The following is a 21,291-nucleotide window of genomic DNA, read 5'->3' as shown; positions in this document are numbered from 1 at the left end:
TGTCAGTTACAGATCCTCACTCCGACTGTCTATGGTGTTTGAGCTCCGACCACGACGTCTCGACTTGCGATTCATGTCAACACATGAATCCGAAGGCCCTCAAAGAGCGCGAGGCCAAGTTATTCATGGCAAAGTCAAAGAAGAAGGAGAAACATCATAAGAAGTCTTCTTCGCCAAGGTCTCACCGGCGTCATCGAGACTCCCGGCGCCGTAGAGACTCACGACGTCACTCCAGCAAGGAGTCTCATTCGAGGTCACCTTCGGCTCGGCGTCGGAGGACTTGGGAGGTCAGCCCCACGGTCACGCCGCATCCATCGACGCCGTTGCCCTCTCCGGCGTCACCGACTTCACCTGGTCAGGCGTCAGTGATTGAGGTGGTGCAGCCTCTTGTGTTTTCTCCGGCGTCGCAGACGTCGAGGCCGGCGTCGGGGTCGCCCTCGATCCAGGCACCCCAGTATCCGGCTTTTCCCACTCCTGGAGCCGATAGTACCGCGTTTCTTAATGCGATGTATACCATCTTTCAGCAGATGGCTCCAGGAGCTGCTCCGGCTGGTCCTTCGGGGCCCTTGGCCTTTTCGTTGGGTGATCCTGCGCCTCTTCGGCCGGCACCCTTTATGCCCTTTCTCCCTTTTGGGAATGTGGGCTCGGCGCCGGTGCCGGCGTCGGTTGCCCCTCCGTCGAAGTCAGGATTTTGCCCTGTGACTCCGGTTGGTCCATCGGCTCCAAGACCTCGTCCTCCGGCTCCTGCCTCGGCGCCGAAGCTGCCTGTGGCGCCGGACGCGGCGTCAGATGCTTCTGGAGATCGGCGCCGTTCTTCGACGTCGGCGGAGGCCATGTCGACTCCGCGTATCGAGGAGAGACTTCATTCGAGGAGGCGTGCTCTCCGTCTTTTAGAAGAGCAAGAGTACCAGCGAGTCCTAGAGGAGGGAGAGATTGAGGACTCTGGAGACGGACTGCATGGTCTGGATACAGCCAGTGGGCTGGACACTTCCCCTGAGTGGGACCTTTCATCTCCAGGGGAATATACGGAGGAGGCTGCTTCCTTTCATGCTGTGGTGAGGAAGGCAGCGAGCTTTTTGGACCTGCCTTTGCCGGTGGCAGAGGCAAAGCAGAATTTGCTGACAGAGGTATTGCATCCGGCCTCTGCTGCAGCTGAGCCTCTCTTGCCATTTAATGAGGCTTTGCTGGATCCGGTGTTGGAGGTGTGGAAGAAGCCGGTGTCTTCCTCGGCCGTTCATAGGGCTGTGGCCAGGAGGTATCGAGCTGCACCATCTGACCCTGGCTTTCTCTCTAGACACCCTACGCCGGAGAGCTTGGTGGTGCAAGCCTCCTGTTCCTCAAAGTCAGCGCCTGGTTCCTTCCCGACGGTGCCTGGAGACAGAGACTCCAAGAAACTGGATGCGCAGTCCAAGAAAATATTTTCGTCATGCAGTTTGGCGTTGAAGGCCACCAACGCCACGTGCATTCTGGGGAGGTACATCCATGCGCTGATGGATGATATTTCGTCTTCATTCACGGAGCTTCCCCAGGGTCTTTTGGATGTGGTCTCGGACGCCCAGGCTGCCGCGACCCAGATTATCCAGTCTGGGCTGGACACGACCGACTCGGTGGCCAGGGCGATGGGCACGGCTGTGGTGGCAAGAAGACAGGCCTGGCTCCGAAACTCAGGGTTCTCTGCGGATGTGCAGTCGACCCTGCTGGACCTCCCGTTTGATGGGGACAGACTGTTTGGAGCCAAGGCAGATTCAGCCTTGGAACGATTTAAGGAGAGCAGAGCCACAGCCAAATCGTTAGGACTGCAAGCTCCTTCTTCCTCTGCCTCTTCTAGAATTTTCAGGAGGTTTCGGGGATTTGGGCGTGGCTCTTATTCCTCTTCCTTTCAGGGGAGGTTCCAGCAACCCGCCTCTTCCCTCCCCTATAGGTCATTTAGAGGGAGGGGGAGGGGTGGGGTCCGTACCAGAGGAGCCTCTCAACAGCACTCTGCCTCTTCCTCGTCCTCTGGAGGGGTGCAGCAGGGGAAGCAGCCTTAGGCTTCCACCGTTTCCCACTCACTCCTCTCCTGTAGGGGGAAGATTACAGCGTTTTCTCCACAAGTGGAAGTCTATCACAACGGACACTTGGGTTCTCGGCATTGTGGGAAAAGGCTACGCCCTTCCCTTTCGGGAGTTCCCGCCCCTCATCCCGCCCCGCCCATCTTATTGTTCAGAAGAACACCTCCTGTTGCTAGAACAGGAGGTTCAAGTCCTCCTTTCAAAGGGCGCGGTAGAGTTGGTCCCAGAGCAGGAAAAGGGTCGAGGTTGTTACTCAAGATACTTCCTGATTCCCAAAAAGGATGGTCAGTTGAGACCAATCCTGGATCTGAGGATCTTGAATTGGTTCCTCAAACAGGAAAAGTTCAAGATGCTGACCCTAGCACAGGTGCTTTTGGCGTTGAACAAGGAAGATTGGATGGTGTCTGTCGACTTGCAGGATGCTTACTTTCATATCCCGATACTCAAGTCGCACAGGAAGTATCTCCGGTTTGTGGTAGGGTCGCAGCACTATCAGTTTGCGGTCCTCCCGTTTGGTCTTACTTCAGCACCTCGAGTCTTCACAAAGGTGATGTCAGTGGTTGCGGCGGAGCTCAGAAGGAAGGGGATAGCAGTATTCCCTTACTTGGACGACTGGTTGATCAAAGCCAAGTCCCCGGAGCTTGTGTCGCATCATCTGCAGTCAACAACCCAGTTGTTGTTCGACCTGGGCTTTTCGGTGAACGTGCCCAAATCTCACCTGGAGCCCTCTCAGCGCCTCCTGTTCATAGGGGCAGTACTGGATACAACATTGAGTCGAGCCTTTCCTCCGCCTCAGCGGATTCAAGATATTCAGGAATTGGTTCCAATGTTTCGAAATGGAGCGGTAGTTCCAGTCCTCAAGGTCCTTCGTCTGCTCGGTCTGTTCGCCTCCTGCATTCTGTTGGTCACGCATGCTCGCTGGCACATGAGGGCTCTTCAGTGGTGCCTCCGAAGGCAGTGGTCTCAACACAAGGGAGATTTAGAAGGTACTGTCAAGATCTCCAGAGATGCTGCTGTGGAATTGAAGTGGTGGATTGCGGGCAACAATCTTTCACAGGGGAAGCCGTTCGCGCAGTCGCCACCAGTGGCCACGGTAATAACGGATGCCTCCACCCTAGGATGGGGAGCTCATCTGGGGGATCTGGAGATCAAAGGGCTTTGGTCTCCAGAGGAACAGGTGTTTCATATCAATCTGTTGGAGTTACGGGCTGTACGTTTGGCTCTCAAGGCCTTCCTCCCATCCCTTCATGGTCAGTCGGTACAGGTCCTGACGGACAATACTACCACGATGTGGTACATAAACAAACAGGGAGGAGTAGGGTCGTACCTTCTCTGCAGAGAAGCTCTTCGGCTATGGTCCTGGGCAAAGGACCATCAGATTTGCTTGGTGGCAAATCATCTGGCCGGGGTCTTGAATGTACGTGCGGACAGTCTCAGTCGCCAATTCTCGGCAGACCACGAGTGGCGTCTCCATCCAGATCAAGTCTGTTTAATCTTCCAGATGTGGGGGTTTCCTCGGATAGATCTGTTTGCCACTCGGGAGAACGCGCATTGCCCGTTATTCTGCAGCCTCCAGTATCCGATGCAGGGAGCGTTGGGGGACGCGTTTCAGATAACCTGGTGCGACCAGTTGCTTTACGCGTTTCCCCCCATACCCTTGATTCCTCGAGTGTTGAGGAAAATTCGCCAAGACCGGGCCCAAGTCATCTTAATAGCTCCGGATTGGCCAAGGAGGGTATGGTACTCCGACCTTCTCCAACTCTCACTGTGCCCTCCGCTCCGTCTCCCTCTCAGGGCAGACCTCCTCTCGCAGTCGCAGGGGCAGGTTTTACACCCCAACCTCCAGAGTCTGCACCTACATGCTTGGAGATTGAACGGGGCAACCTGAGTTCCTTCTCTCTCCCGCCTGATGTAGTGGATGTTATCTTAGCGGCCAGGCGACACTCCACTAAATCTATCTACGCTAATAGGTGGTCTAAATTTGTTATGTGGTGTGGAGAGAGACAGATTGATCCCTTACATGCTCATCTGTCACATGTTTTGTCTTTTGCACTGTCTCTAGCGCAGAAAGGTTGTGCAGTAGCTACCATTAAGGGTTATTTGTCGGCCTTGTCAGCCTTCATTTGTCTTCCAGACCAACCATCGTTATTTAAATCCCCTATTGTTCTCAGATTCTTGAAAGGTCTTCTGAATCAATATCCTCCAAAACCATTCGTTATGCCTCAATGGGATTTGTCCTTGGTCCTGACTTTCCTTATGGGGTCCCCTTTTGAGCCTATGCATTCTTGCCCCTTAAGGTATTTGGTTATTAAAACAGTATTCCTGGTAGCTATAACATCTGCAAGGAGAGTGAGTGAGTTGCAGGCCTTATCGGTTAAACCCCCTTATATAATGTTTTATGGGGATAAGGTGGTGTTGAGGACCAAGGCTGCTTTCCTTCCGAAGGTTGTTTCACCCTTCCATTTGGCTCAGACAATCACTTTGTCCACGTTTTATCCTCCGCCTCATCCTTCAAAGGAGGAAGAAAGACTACATCGCCTGGACCCAAAAAGGGCGTTGAGCTTCTATATCGACAGAATGAAGGATATCAGGCTGGAGGATCAGCTGTTTGTCGGATACGTGGGCAAGAGGAGAGGAAAGGCAGTCCACAACAGAACACTCTCCAGGTGGGTTGTTCTTTGCATTAAAATCTGTTACTCTTTGGCAAAGAAGGATCCGCCTGAGGGCATTAGAGCTCACTCCACCAGAGCTAAGTCGGCCTCTTCGGCCTTGGCCAGGGGTGTTCCTGTGGTTGACATCTGCAAGGCCGCAACTTGGTCGTCCCTTCACACTTTTGTGAAACATTACTGTTTGGACTCTGAGGTCAGAAGGGACGGTCATTTTGCACGGTCAGTGCTGCAGGATTTCTTGGTTTGACCATTTAGGCACCCACCGCCGGGCGTGGTACTGCTTTGGGACTCTATTCATCAGGTGAGGAATCCACAGGTAGTTGTATCCATCAGAAGAACGAGTTACTTACCTTCGGTAACGACTTTTCTGGTGGATACATTAGCTACCTGTGGATTCCTCACGGTCCCACCCGCCTCCCCGTTGCCTTTTTGTTCTCTCCAAGCAATCCTTGAGTGTGCTCCTTTTGGTCTTCAAAGTTGCAATACATTTTGCATGTATGATATTTGTATATATGTGTATATTTATATATAAATCTATATATATATTGGGTATATACATGATTCGTATGTATAAATATATTTATTTGTTTAAAAAAAAAAAAAGGTTATATTAAATCTACAGCTATTTTATTGCAATGTTGTGTGATTTACAATATTAAGAGATGTTGCTTTGCTCTTTCATTGCATTGGGTTATTATTATTATTCTCATGCACGTAAAAAATGTTGGTACTGTCATCGGCACGTCGGCGAGGACTTCTTATTGCCTGTATGACGTCAGACGGCGTCGCGTGGGCTAGAGTGACGTCCTCGTCGACGTGCAGAGACTAGTAAGAAGATTTCCGTCAAATGCTGGCGCCATGGGAGTATTCATCAGGTGAGGAATCCACAGGTAGCTAATGTATCCACCAGAAAAGTCGTTACCGAAGGTAAGTAACTCGTTCGTTTGTGGCATGTGTAGTTGTAGATACACATACTATGCATACTTCCGCCATCTTGTCTTGGCCTTGAATGCGTGCAACTTATTTTTGCTCGCCGAAGTCTTTTGGAGGGTGGTGACCCCCACCTATTGTCGACAATGCACATGGGCATTGGCTCCCTACTCGGATACTTTTGCTCCGGGAGCTCTGGTTTGACGCCTCCTGGTGTTCTTGTTGGGCCTTATGCACCAAACCTTGTTGGTCCAAGCAATCCCACTTTCTCACCGATATACCATCCGGTGATACTTCAATGCCATTTCTTTGTTGTCAAAGATTTTTCAGCTGGGTTCTGCCCCTTTGAATCCCATCCCTTTGAAGGTTGAGAATGTCCATGTATTGGAAAAGACTCCCTTTCGGTACTGCCGTTTTTGCCATGTCAAAGATCCCAAGATAGACTTGCACGAAGTTTGTAACCTGTGCCTCTCCCCGAATCACTGCAAGGAATCTTGTGTGGTGCGTCTTGCTTTCCATAATAAGAAGACCCTCCGGAACCATAGAGGGTGTCATATTACCTTAACTTCAATGGTGCAGCGCCAAGGAGAGGATGGGCATCAATCTACCGAGCTAGACCTGACACCCTCACAACCCTGTGCCTCTAAGTCTGTCTGGACGCCTCACTCGACGTCAACTGCGGCTTCGGAGAAAGATCTGAAGATGTGAGGCTGGCCACATTCAGAATCTAAAGCTTCTGAGCCAAACCCTACCACTGGTGTAGAAAACTGGAACTTGTTGCAGTTATCCCCCCCCCCCACACTTTTTGCTTGATATTGATGCTGACTTGACTGAGAGTGTGCTGGGATCCTGTAACCAGGCCCCACCACCAGTGTTCTTTCCATAAAAATGTACCATTGTTTCCACGATTGGCACACCTGTGGCACACAGATAAGTCCCTAGTAAAAGGTGCCAGTGGTACCAAGGGCCCTGTGACCATGAGGGTCCCTAAGGGCTGCAGCATGGGTTGTGCCACCCTAAGGGGCCCCTCACCAGACACATGCATACTGCCATTGCAGATTGTGTGTGTTGGTGGGGAGAAAAAAGCAAAGTCGACATGGCATCCCCCTCAGGGTGCCATGCCCACAAAACACTGCCTGTGGCATAGGTAAATCACCCCTTCAAGCTGGCCTTACAGCCATAAGGCAGGGTTCACTATGCCACAGGTAAGGGCATAGCTGCATGAGCAATATGCCCCTACAGTGTCTAAGTCCAGTCTTAGACATTGTGAGTGCAGTGTTGCCATATTAAGTATATGGTCTAGGAGTTTGTCATTACAAACTCCACAGATCCATAATGGCTTCACTGAATACTGGGAAGTTTGCTATCAAACTTCTCAGCACAATAAACCCCCACTGATGCCAGTGTGGGATTTATTTAAAAAATGCACACAGAGGGCATCCTAGAGATGTCCCCTGTATTTTACCCAATCCTCTAGTGTAGGACTGACTAGTCTGTGCCAGCCTGCCCTAGCAGGCGAGTTTCTGACCCCATGTGATGAGGGCCTTTGTGCTCACTGAGGCCAGAAACAAAGACAGCTCTGGGTGGAGGTGCTTCACACCTCCCCCCTGCAGGAACCGTAACACCCGGCGGTGAGCCTCAAAGGCTCAGGCCTCATGTTACAGTGCCCCAGTGCACTCCAGCTAGTGGAGATGTCCGTGCCCCCGGACAAGTCAATTGACGGCCAGTTCGGCAGGGAAACCTACGAAAACAAGGAGTGGGGACCACTTCATCTGGGACCGCCCCTAATGTGTCCAGGGTTGAAGTGACCCCCTCCTTGCAGATTCCTCCATCATGGTTTTGAGGACAGGACCAATAGGGTTAGGAATGTGACCCCCCTCCCTAAAGGGAGTGGACACAAGGAGAATGTAGCCACCCTCAAGGACAGTAGCCAATGGCTACTGCCCTCTGACCCTTGTAACATCACTGAATCTGGTATTTAAGGACTTCCCGGAACCCAACTCACCAGATTCCTGGCGACCTTACAAGAAGAAGAAGGACTGCTAAGCGGAACCCCCAGCAGAGAAGAAGGAAGACGACAACTGCTTTGACCCCAGCCCTACCAGTCTGTCTCCTGCTGCAAAGAACCTGCAAAGGACCAGCAATACGTCCAGCAGGACCAGCAAACTCTGCCCAGCTCCAGATGACTGCCCTGCACCCAAAAAGACCAAGAACTCCTGAGGACAGCGGCCCCGTCTAAGAAAATCTACTGCCAAGGACTCCCACCGCACTCTGGATGCGCGAGTCCTGACCCCTGTGCACCTGACGCCCACCACCCGTGTCCAGGTGGTCCACCCAGCAAGAGAGGGTTCCCCGGCAAGAGAGGGTCCCCCGGCAATTGCGAGCAAGTGCCCACTCTGGGTTGACCTCTCCACCCCTCCATGACTACGCCTGCAGAGGGAATCCTGGGAACTCCCCTGACTGTGAAGCTCTGGACAAAGATATCCGACGCCTAAAGGTACACTGCACCTGCGGCCCCCAGGCCTTAGAGAAACCGACACCCGGTGCAGTCCCGTTCAGTAAGCGGCCCTCCTCCCTATCCAACCAGTGGTGTACCCAAGACTCCCCTCTGGACCTAGCCTGCAGCCTCTGAGTGCGACACCCGGTGCAGTCCCGTTCCGTAAGCGGCCCTCCTCCCTATCCAACCAGTGGTGTGCCCAAGACTCCCCTCTGGACCTCGCCTGCAGCCTCTGAGTGACCCCTGGGGTCTCCTCATAAACCAGCATTGGAAACCCAACATCCTGTTTTCACCCTGCACCCGGCCACCCCTGTGCCGCTGAGGGTGTGTGTTTGGTGCCTACTTGTGGCCGACCTGATTCCGAGTACCTCCTGTCTCCATAGGAGCCCATGTTAAAATTGCTCAACTTTGGGCTCTGCACATGGCTGGCCCCATGTTGCTGATGGTGGTTGTTTGGCGTTAACTTGAACCCCAACCGGTGGACTTCCTAAAACCCGGAGACTGAAACTGGAAGTGTTGTACTTACCTGTAAAACAATCTAACATTTCTTCCCCCAGAAACTGTTTCTGAAAATTGCAGTGTGTCCATTTTTAAAACAGATTATTGCCAATAGTTCAAAAACTGTAAAACTTATAGATTTCAAAGTACTGATGATACATGTGTGAAATACAAATCTATCGAAGTACTTACCCGCTACTTGAATCTTGTGATTCTAAAAATAAATTAAGAAAATATATTTTTGCTATATAAAAAACATTGGTCTGGAGTTAAATCATTGAGTGTATGGTTCTTCTGTTGTCTGTGTGTATACAAGTGCTTGCACTACCCTCTGATAAGCATTACTGCTCGACCACTCTACTACAAAAGAGAGCATTAGTGTTATCTACTTTACTCTCTGTTAAGTCCCTGGGGAACCCCTGAACTCTGTGCACACTATATCTCACTTTGATCTAGTATTTACAAAGCCAACTTACTACAACGGGGCATTCTGGATACTGACCCTTTCTGATGGATACAACTACCTGTGGGTTCCTCACCTTATGAATTCTCCCAATGCACCAGCATGCAACGGAAAATCTTCTTCCCAGCTCTCCACGTCGACGAGGACATCACAAATGCACGGCTCCCACCCGACTCCGTCTGACGTCACCGTGACAATAAGAGGTCTTCGCCGGCGTGCTGACGTAAGTTCCCTTTTTTCCGTGCCTTCAACGCTAACGGTTTTCTCCTAGCTCTTGCTAATGTTGAAGGTGTTCCCTACTTGTTTCTGGTTACAATGTCTCCTCCTAGGAAGTTGGGGTTTAAGCCTTGTCGGGAGTGCGGGGGTTGCATGTCGGTTACAGACCCTCATGATGATTGCCTTTGGTGTTAATTTCAGAGCATGACGTCAACGAGTGTGTGTCTTGCCAAAGCATGAATCCAAAGGCGCTGAAAGAGAGAGAAGCCAAACCCTTTTTGGCTAAGGTGAAGAAAGGACATGGAAGCCATCGTAGATCGTCTTCTCACACTTCTTCAAAAAAACATAAGAAGCGTCGTCGACACAACTCTCTGCGTTGTTCGACTCAAAGCCGTTCAAGGTCCAGATCTCCACCTAGGTGGCGCTGTGTGAAGTGGGAGGTTAGTCCTATGGTAACTCCACAGCCTCAAAGTCCTCAGACTTCTCCGGCGCCGTCGGTCTTTGAGGTGGTTGCGCCTCAAGAGAGTCCTCGCTTTACGCCTGGGGTGCAGGATTCAGATGCTCAGCTGGCGCAAGTGCCACATGAACCTCAGCTGTATCCTGCCTTCCCGTCTCTGGGAGCGGATTCGGCGGCATTTGTAAATGCCTTGTTTAATATGTTTAATGCTATGGCCCCTGCTGGTGCACCGGCTGGTCCCACGGGTCCTTTTGCATTTACATTGGGTGCCCCAGCTCCTTACAAGGCGGCGCCATTTATGCCCTTTTATCCAGCTGAGGGTGCCAGTTTGGCACCGATGAGTTGCCTCAAAGGTCTACGGCGCCGATGACATCGTCTTATAGACCTGCGGCGCCAATGACATCACCTTATCAGTTGATGCCGATGACGGAGTCTCAGGTGTCGACGTCACCGATGGGATCCGCTCCAGCGCCGGGTGGATCCGGATTGGACCGTACTGTGTCTCCTTCTCCTGGTCCGGGTCTTTCAGTCCTGAAGCCGGTGTCATTGACGTTGGCTAACTCTATATCTACGCCAAGGTTAGAGGCCAGGCTGAGGTCACGCAGAAACGCACTAAGGCTTTTAGAGGAGCAGGAGTACCAGAGGCAGCTGCTGGTAGAAAGAGAGATTGCGGAGCCCCTGGGCGAATATCAAGGACTTAACTCAGCCAGTGGGCTAGACACGTCCCCGGAGTGGGACCTTTCTTTTCCAGGGGAGTTTACAGAGGAAGCCGCCTCTTTCCATATTGTGGTCAGGAAGGCGGCAAATTTTTTTAATCTTCCGTTGCCAGCTGCTGAGGTGAAGACTAATATTTTAACTGAAGTCCTGCATCCTTCTTCGACTTCAGCGGAACCATTGCTCCCATTTAATGATGCTCTTACGGAGGCTATTTTAGAGGTAAGGAGGAAGCATGTGTCGTCCCCAACTGTCAACAGATGTGTGGCAAGACAATATAGGGTGGGTCCTGGAGATCCGGGTTTTTTGTCAAAACATCCCACCCCGGAGGGTCTAGTAGTTCAGGCCTCTTGTTCCACACATTCTGCACCAGGTTCCTTCCCTGTGATTCCTTGGGACAGGGAGTCCAAGAGAATGGAGCAGTCAGCGAAGAAGACTTTTTCTTCCTGTCGTATGGCCCTGAAAGCAGCAACCGCTACCTGTGTGTTCGGTAGGTATGTGCACGCCCTGATGGACACGGCTAAAGCTATGGTTCCAGACATGCCGCAGGAGATGCAAGGACAATTTGATGAACTCGTGTCAGATGCTCAGGTGGCGGCTATGCAGATTATCCAGTCTGGTCTGGATTTCACAGACTCGGTGGCCAGGGCGAAGGGTACTTCTATCCCTACCAGGAGGCATGCATGGTTGAGGTCCTCTGGCTTTTCTTCAGATGTACAGCCCACTCTATTGGACCTGCCTTTTGATGGAGAGAAGCTTTTTGGAGCTAAAGCTGACTCATCCTTAGAACGCTTTGACAGTAGTGCCACAGCAAGGTCTTAGAGTCTGCAGGCTTCCACTACTCCCCCTTGGAGGTCCTTTCAGAGGTTCAGGGGGTTTGGGCGTGGAGCAGTTTACTGTGGGAAACCCCAGTCCACAGTCCAACAGCCCACCATCCTTTAGAAGGTGGGGGAGGGTTCGGACAAGAGGGGCCACCCAGCAGCACCCTGCATCATCCTCTTCCTCTGGAGGGCAACAACAAGGGCAGCAGCCCTAGTTTTCTGCTCATTTTCAGACATACTTCTCCTGTAGGGGGAAGGTTACGTCTTTTTCTCCGCGAGTGGAAGTTAACCACATCAGACTCCTGGTTTTTAAATATTGTGAGGAAAGGATATGCCCTTCCTTTTCTACTATCCCTCCCTGTCCCACGTTTTGTTCAGAAGACCATCTCCTGTTGTTGCAGCAGGAGGTTCAAATCCTGTTTTCAAAAGGTGCAGTGGAGTCGGTTCCAGAGCAGGATAGGGGTCAGGGTTGTTATTCAAGATATTTCCTGATTCCCAAGAAGGATGGTCAATTGAGAACAATCCTGGATCTGAGGATTTTGAATTGGTTCCTCAAACAGGAGAAATTCAAGATGCTGACTCTAGCGCAGGTACTTCCGACGTTGAACAAAGAGGATTGGATGGTTTCTGTTGACTTGCAGGATGCTTACTTTCATATCCCTAATCTCAAGGCGCACATGAAGTATCTCCGGTTTGTGGTGGTGTCGCAACACTACCGGTTTGCGGTCCTTCCATTTGGTCTTACTTCAGCACCTCAAGTCTTCACGAAGGTGATGGCGGTGGTTGCAGCAAGTCTCAGAACTAAGGGAATATCGGTATTTCCTTACCTGGACGATTGGTTGATCAAAGCCGTCTCCAGAGCTTGTGCTGCATCACTTGCACATGACAACTCAGTTGTTGTTCAGTCTGTGTTTTTCGATGAATGTGCCCAAGTCTCACCTGGAGCCCTCTCAGCACCTCCTGTTCATAGGAGCAGTACTGGATACAACATTGAATCAGGCCTATCCTCCGCCTCAGCGGATTCAGGACATCCAGGTGTTGATTTCAAAATGAAGCGGTTGTTCCAGTCCTCAAGGTCCTACGCCTGCTCGGTCTGTTTGCTTATTGCATTCTATTGGTCACTCATGCACGTTGGCACATGAGGGCTCTCCAGTGGTGCCTCTCCAGGCAGTGGTTTCAACACAAAGGGGATCTGGAAGAGTCGATATCAATCTCCAGAGACGCTGCAGCGGATCTACGATGGTGGGCCTCCAATGACCACGGTCATAACGGATGCTTCCACTCTAGGGTGGAAGCATCTTCTGGGGGACCTGGAGATCAAAGGTCTTTGCTCTCCAGTGGAACGGACTTTTCATATCAATCTGTTAGAATTGCGGGAGATAGTCTTGGCAGACAACACTACCGCGATGTGGTATATAAACAAGCAGGGAGGAGTGGGGTCGTACCTTCTCTGCAGAGAGGCTCTGCGGCTCTGGTCCTGGGTTCAGGACCATCGGATTTGCTTGATAGCGAATCATGTGGCCGGAGTGCTCAACGTACGTGCAGACACTCTGTCGTAATTTCTCAGGCGATCACGAGTGGCGTCTCCATCCGGATCTGGTCCGTCACATCTTTCGGATGTGGAGTTCTCCGCGGATAGATCTGTTTGCCACTCTGGAGAATGCGCACTGCCCGTCATTCTGCAGCCTCCAGTATCCGGTGCAAGGAGCTTTGGGGGACGCGTTTCAGATGTCTTGGTGCGATTAGTTGCTTTACGCGTTTCCCCCATACCCTTGATTCCTTGGGTTCTGAGGAAGATTCGCCAATATCGGGTCAGGCCATTTTAATAGCTCCTGATTGGCCGAGAAGGGTGTAGTACATGGACCTTCTCCAGCTCTTACTGTGCCCTCTGCTCCGTCTCCCTCTCAGGGCAGATCTCCTCTCACAATCGCAGGGGCAGATTCTACACCCTCACCTCCAGAGCATGCACCTACATGCCTGGATATTGAATGGGGCAATCTGAGTGCTTTCTCTCTCCCACCAGAGGTAGTGGATGTTATTTTATCAGCCAGGCGACACTCCACTAAGACTGTGTATGCCAGTAGGTGGGCAAAATTTGTGGCTTGGTGTGGAGAGAAACAAATTGATCCCTTGAGGACCCATCTGTCTGATGTTCTGTTGTTTGCATTAGCTTTGGCACAGAAGGGTTGTGCAGTTGCTACTGTTAAAGGCTATTTGGCTACACTGTCAGCCTTTCTTTGCCTTCCGGATCAACCCTCCTTGTTAAATTCGCCTATTGTTATTAGGTTCTTAAAAGGTTTAACAAATACATTTCCTCCCACTCCGTTTCTTATGCCTCAGTGGGATTTGAATCTGGTTTTGACTTTTTCAATGGGTTCACCGTTTGAACCTTTGCATTCTTGTTCTTTAATGTTGCTAGTCTTAAAGACAGTTTTCCTTGTTGCTATTACGTCGGCTAGGCGTGTTGGTGAGCTTCAGGCCCTTAGTGTTAAACCTCCCTTTACTTTTTTCTTTCCTGATGAAGTGGTGCTGAAAACCAGGGCGGCTTTTCTACCTAAAGTTGTCACTCCTTTCCATATGGGGCAGACTATTACCCTTCCATCTTTCTACCCCTCTCCTCATCCTTCAAAGGAGGAAGAGAGACTCCATCGTTTGGACCCCAGAAGGGCTCTCAGTTTTTATATTGAGAGAACAAAGGACTTTCGGTTGGAAGACCAGCTATTTGTAAAAGAACCATATCCAGGTGGGTCATTCTTTTCATTAAGGTCTGTTACTCGTTGGCAAAGAAGGTTCCCCCTGAGGTTATTAGAGCCCATTCGACCATGGCTAAGTCTGCCACTTCGGCCTTGGCTAGAGGGGTTCCGGTGGTGGATATTTGCAAGGCAGCAACTTGGGCGTCCCTCCACACCTTCACGAAGAATTATTGCTTGGACTCAGAGGTTAGGGGGGTTAGCCATTTTGCACGTTCTGTATTGCAGGATTTCTTGGTTTGACCAGTCAGGCACCCACCTCCGAGTGCAGTACTGCTTTGGGACTCTATTCATAAGGTGAGGAATCCACAAGTAGTTGTATCCATCAGAAGAACAAGTTACTTACCTTCGGTAATGCTTTTTCTGGTGGATACATGGAGGGAGAGAGACTCCATCGTTTGGACCCCAGAAGGGCTCTCAGTTTTTATATTGAGAGAACAAAGGACTTTCGGTTGGAAGACCAGCTATTTGTAAAAGAACCATATCCAGGTGGGTCATTCTTTTCATTAAGGTCTGTTACTCGTTGGCAAAGAAGGTTTCCCCTGAGGTTATTAGAGCCCATTCGACCAGGGCTAAGTCTGCCACTTCGGCCTTGGCTAGAGGGGTTCCGGTGGTGGATATTTGCAAGGCAGCAACTTGGGCGTCCCTCCACACCTTCGCGAAGCATTATTGCTTGGACTCAGAGGTTAGGGGGGTTGGCCATTTTGCACGTTCTGTATTGCAGGATTTCTTGGTTTGACCAGTCAGGCACCCACCTCCGAGTGCAGTACTGCTTTGGGACTCTATTCATAAGGTAAGGAATCCACAGGTAGTTGTATCCATCAGAAGAACAAGTTACTTACCTTTGGTAACACTTTTTCTGGTGGATATATTAGCAACCTGTGGATTCCTCACAGTCCCACCTTCTTCCCCGTTGCCTGTCTGGTCATACCAAGACTGTTGTTTTACAAGTGTATATATGTTTTGATAATTTTATATATATAAATGATGGTTGTAATTGTGTTACATCAATATGGTTGTATGTGTGTATTCATTTGAGCTATTGTGAGGTCGGCTTTCATCTGTTCGCCTCAAAGGCACGTAAAAAATGGGTGAAACTGACGCCCGCACGCCGGCGAGGACCTCTTATTGTCATGGTGACGTCAGACCAAGTCGCGTGTGAGCCATGCAATTGTGACATCCTCGTTGACGTGGAAAGCTGGGAAGAAGATTTTCCGTCGAATGCTGGCACATTGGGAGAATTCATAAGGTGAGGAATCCACAGGTAGCTAATGGATCCACCAGAAAAAGCATTACCGAAGGTAAGTAACTTGTTCTTTTGGTTCCATGCCCACTGGGACCAGATGGAGGATCTTATCCAACATCTCCTAGTGCAATACCACAAGCGAGGGCATGAGTTGGTTCAGGAGAGAAAAAATTATTATCAGTACCAATATCAAGTTTGCTCTTGATACCGTGGACACGGCCAATCATGAGTTTAATTCTAGTCTCCTTCTCCGCCACCATACATGGCTACATAAACTGGAGCACAGCAGCACATTCTTAATGTGCCCTTCGATAGTAAGCATCTTTACGGTCCTCAGGTCGATAAGATGCTTGAAAAGATCAATGACACTGATTCAGCTAAAGCTGTGTGTGCACTACAGACTCCCAATGCCGGCTGCTCCTTTCACCAGCACAGTATTGTGGTGCGGCCATTATAATTTCTTATAACTACATACACCAGACAACAGTAGCAGTTACTTTCACAGGTATACTCTAGAGGAGGGTATGGGAGCAGTGGCAAGGGTAGAGGCAAAGGGACAGCTCCTAAAGAATCCACTGCCCTCAAAACAATGACGCTTTCCTCCTCTCCCCTGACCATATTACATCTGCCGGGAACAGGCTCCAAAGGGTTTCTGCCTCACTGTGAGGTAATCACCTTTAACTGCTGGGTTCTCAACATCATATGTTAGGAGTACTGTAAAGAACTCACCCAAACACCACCCAGCATCCTGCCACATGCACACAAGTTGTCCATGGAAAATTAACGTATGCATCAAGAAGAGATGCACACACTACTTACCAAAGGGTCAATATTGTCAGTGCTATCTCTACATCGTGGCAGAGTGGTATATTTAGGAAAGTACCCTCTTTTTTGGCATGGTTATCACCACTTTTTGTCTACTATCAGTATGCTTAGACTGTTTTCACTGGGATCCAGCTAACCAGGACCCCAGCGATTGTGCTCTCTCTCTATAAATGTAGTTGCCTAGGACTCTTGTGAACTCCACAATTGGCATACTGATGCCCACTTAGAAGTCCCTAGTCTATGATATTTAGGTACCCAGGGAATTGTGGCACCAGGGCACTGCCTTGAGACTCTCACTGGTGAGTAGCTGTTCTTTACAAAAACTGATTGATTGATTGGGGATTCCCATGGGCTGCAGCATGCATTATGCCACCCAAGGGAGCCCATACAAAATGTGTCTGCAGGCCTGCCATTGCAGCCTGCAGGAAAAGGTGCATGCACCCATCCACCACAGGCTACTGCACCAGGTCACTTCAAGTCACCCCTATGGTAGGCACTCCTAACCCAGAGGGCAGGGTGCAGGTCCAGGCCCCTGTGTGTGAGGGCACCCCAGCATGAGCAGAGGTGCCCCTATGAACTACAGCCCCATTGCACTGGACTTCATAAGTGCGGGGTAGCCACTTTACCAGTGTACTGGACACAGGTCACCTGTGCCCAGCTACATAATGGTAACTCCGAACCTGGGCGTGTTTGGTATCAACCATGTCAAAATCATACCCCAATTCTGTTGCCAGTATTGGTTGTATGATTCCATGCACTTTGTGGGCCCCTTAGAAGGCCCCCAATATTGCTCCTCCTACCAGTCTTATGGGGTTTTCTGGGCAGCCTGTACTGCTGCCTCCTTCAGACAGGTTTCTGCCTTCCTGCTGCTTGACCAGCTCATGCAGGGGAAGGCAGAACAAAGGATTTACTGTGGGAGAGGACGGCAACACCCTTTCCCTTGGAAATAGGTGTTACAACGCTTGGGAGAGGTAGCCTCCTCAAGCCACCGGTTTGTTTTGAAAGGCAAATTTGGTTCCCTGCTTGCATAAACCAGTTTGCACCAGCTCAGAGACCCCTGGTGACTGCTTCTGTTGGCTCTCTCGATTGCGGAGGGTCACCCCAGACCTCCCTCCAAGGGTCGAGTCCCCTGTGCCTTGCTGGTCCTCTTCAGCCTTTCAACTCTTCTTTTACTCCTCTTGCATTTGCCAAGGCTTGTTGGTGGTTCTCCAACACCATTGACCATGTGCAACCCGACAACCAACGTGGTACACCATCTGCACCACTCCAAGGACTTCTCTTCAGCTCCTGGGCTCCACAGCTGGTCTTCTTCCCTCGTCGACATGGTTCTTCATCCACAGAAGGGTGGGTAGTACCTCCTGCCTCCACTCGACACTCCATCGTGGATTGGACTGTGTGCCCTTCTTTTTCAGGTTCTCTTCTACCGGAAACCACCTTTGGTTATTTTCCAGTCTGTTCCTTTTCTTGCACAATCCTTTTTCCAAGACCTTCTGTTTGTCCTTTGGGACACCAGGTACTTACTGCCACACTCTTGGTCACTGGGGGTCACTCAGGTACTCACCTGTTGGGGTTCCTAGTTTTTCCAGCTCCCCTCTAACATCTCCACATCCTTGGGTGAGAGACTATATTTTGCATTCCACTTTCTTAGTATATGGTTTGGCCCTCCCTTAGGGCCCTCACTATTTTCACTAAGTATTGACAATGCTTGTTGTTTCTATGCCATTTGCTGACTGCTAATGTGTATATAACTAGTGTGTACTTACCTCCAGTTGGGGGGAGCTGCCTATAATATTCTAGTGTTGTGTTACTATAATAAAGTACCTTTTATTTTTGTAACAAAATGTGGTTCTTTCATGTGTGATAAGTTGCTGTGTGACTGTAGTGGTATTGCATAAGCTTTGCATGTCTCCAAGATAAGTCTTGTCTCTTCACCCACAGTTACCTCTAGAGACCCCTGACTTCCTAGACACTGCCTACACTCCACTAACAGGGGATACCTGGACCTGGTATAAGGTGAGAACACCAAAGGGATCCACCACATACTAGGCCAGCTTCCTACAGTATACTTCCGGTGCTTTCTCATTCCCAAGAAAGATGGGTCCCTCAGGCCTATACTAAATCTCCAGTTCCTCACCAAGTACCAGTATATTCTGTTGGAACATTTCCAGATGGTCACACTTCAGAATGCCACCACCCTGTTCCGCAGGGTCACTTCATGACCACCCTCAACGTAAAGGACTCCTACTTACATATTCCCATCCACCCTGCCCATCGAAGATTCCTGTGGCTTGTGGTGGGTGGACATCATTGTCAGTTCAAGGTGCTGCCTTTCAGGATCACAACAACCGCCAGAGTCTTCACCAGGTATCTGGTTTTGGGAGCCGCTCACCTCTATTAGAGAGGCATCCATGTGTCCTCTTACGACTGGCTGATCAAGAGCTTCAGGAAGCAGTCATGTCTGGCAGGCATGCCAACAACCATAGACTTTCTTCACAAGCTTCGCTTCGCACTGAATATAGCCAAATCTCACCTTCAGCCTCACCAAGTACAACCCTTCTTCGGGGCTACCTTAGACTCAAGGGTGGCAAATGCATGTAGAACCCTGGCCAGGGTCAGCGCTTTCCAGAAACAGCTATCTCTTTGTCAGCTGGATTTGCAGGTAATGGTCACAACAGTAAAGCGTTCCTCATGCGGTGTTACACATGCATTCTTTACAGCTGTGCCTAGCAGTACAGTGGTCTCAGGTAGATGGTCTATGGGAGGATCTACTGTTAATTTGGGAGCTGTATGCATTGTTATCTGCAGTGGTGGAATTACAACAACATGTTGCAGGGGCTGCCCTTTCTAGACCCATTTCCTCATAAGGCCATCTCCACGGATGCCTCTCTTACAGGATGAGGAGCGCATCTGCAACATCACCCAACACAGTGCTTGTGGTCACCCGCGCATCAGGGCCTACACATCAGTCATCTGGGATTGCTAGTTATTCAGTTTGCTCTTCGAGCATTCCTTCCACTCATTCACAAAAAGGTTGTTTTAGTCTGCAAGGACAACACAATGGCCATGTGTACCTACAAAAGTAAGGGGGCATGCACTTGCCCTATCTGTCTGCCCTAGCCCAGAGGATCCTGAGATGAGCGATACATCACAAGGTGCAGTTATCATACAGTAAATTCTGGGCCTGGACAATGACTTGGCAGCCTGCTCTGCACAACATATCAGCAAGTCCACGAATGGGAACTCCACAGACAGGCCCTACTTACTTACCTTTGGCGATGAGGGCCTCCTCCCATAGACCTGTTCGCTACCGTCAAAAATGTACAATGCCCTAAGTCCAAGGGCAATGCACTATGTATGAATTGTTCAGGGATATTTGCCTACACTTTTCCGCCTCTCTCACTCCTACCATTTGTCATTCACAGATTGAGGTAGACATCCCTTACCCTCATCCTATAAGCCTCCATCTGGGCATGACAGCCTTGGTACTCCACTCTATTGGAACTCTCTTTAGTTCCTCATGAGCAGCTCCCCAACAGACAGGACCTTTTCCCACAAAACCACAGAACTCTCCAGCACCCCTATCCTTAGCAGCTCAATCTTGCAATCTGGCTCCTGAAGTCATAGAGTTAGGTATTGGAGGAAAGTATGTCTATTCTTGGTGAAGCATGCAGACCTATTATCAGAACTTGCTACGAAGCCAAATGGAAGTGTTTGTACACTGCTGCCTCCCAAAGCATATCAATCCTCTCACACTGTTGGTACAAGACACCGTGTGTTACCTTCTTCACCTTCAGCGGTCAAACCTTGCCTACACCACCATTTTGTTACATTTGGCTGCTGTGGATTCTTAACTACAGAATAGGCAGCACATTTTGCTCTTCAGGGTACTAGTCATTAAGACTTTCAAGGAAGGGATTAAGCGCGTTATCCCACCCCGGACCCCTCCTGCCCTGGTATGATATCTTAACATTGTCCTAACTAGGTTCATGGGCCCACCTTTTGAACACCTTTACTCATGACTGCTTCATTTCCTTTCTTGGAAGGTAGCCTTGCTTGTAGCCATTACGTCCCTTAAGTGAGTCAGTAAGGTACACACTCTCACCTAGAGAGGAGCCTTTCTTCCAGGTTCATCCAAATTGGGTGGTCCTGTGAACCAACCCAAAATTTATCCCAAGGTGGTTTCCAGTTTTCATCTCAATCAAACTGTGGAGTTGCCAGTTTTCTTTCCACATCCAGAGTCTGTAGCAGAACATGCCTTGCATACACTGGATGTCAAAAGGGCGTTAACGTGTTATGTAGTTAGGACAAAACCCTTTCATGAGACACAACTCTTCATGTCCTATTTCATGCCACACAAAAGGGCATGCTATTTCCAAAGCAGGGAGTGCATATTGATTTGTTAAGGGTATTCAAACTTGTTATGCTAAAGCTAAAAGGTCCTTCCTTACCTGTCACTCCCAGATCCCATTCCACTCGCACAAAAGGGGCTTCTGTGGCTTTCTTAGGGAATATACCACTAGCTGACATCTGTAAAGCAGCTACATGGTCCATTCCTAACACTTTTACTAGACATTACGGTGTGGATGCCCTGGCCAGACATCAAGCTAGAGTTTGCCAGGCTGTCTTACACACACTGTTTCAGTATTCTGCAACTTCCTCAGGCTAAGCCTCCACAGTTGGGGAGGACTTCTTTACAGTCTATGTATAGCATATGTATCTACAGCTTTACATGCCACGAACGGAAAACGTTACCCTGTAAGCATCTGTTTATTGCATGTAGTGCTGTAGGTTCACATGTACCCTCCCTCCTACCCAGATGCCTTGGATCATTTTCAGATTTGTTTACCTTAATTATTCACTTCACATGATCATCTCTTCTGTATCTCTATGCATCATCAACATTTTTCACCCTCTGGAGGGGAAAAATAATCTGATGACGGAGCCGATGCCAATGCACATTGTCTACAATAGTTAAGATCACTACACCTCGTGACTCAAAAGGACTTTTGGAGCACGTCCAAGCCCAACACTAAAGTGCAGGATTATGCACAGCATGTCAATCTACAGCACTGCATGCTACGAGCAAATGCTTATAGAGTAAGTAACATTTTCCTTCTGGTGGATACTCTAACTGAACATTCCTCACTACTTCTC

General features: G+C 49.8%; 1 protein-coding gene across 6 annotated transcripts in view; it reads left to right on the top strand.

Moving 5' to 3' along the window:
• The window catches only part of KDM1B (lysine demethylase 1B), a 639,352-nt gene that overhangs the window by 540,827 nt on the left and 77,234 nt on the right, over positions 1 to 21,291 (top strand). The gene's annotated exons all lie outside the window — the stretch shown is intronic.

This window comes from Pleurodeles waltl, chromosome 2_1 (genome assembly GCF_031143425.1).
Source record: "Pleurodeles waltl isolate 20211129_DDA chromosome 2_1, aPleWal1.hap1.20221129, whole genome shotgun sequence".
NCBI lineage: Eukaryota > Metazoa > Chordata > Amphibia > Caudata > Salamandridae > Pleurodeles > Pleurodeles waltl.
Note: the sequence above shows the minus strand (reverse complement) of the source record. Positions and strands in the feature narration are given on the sequence as shown.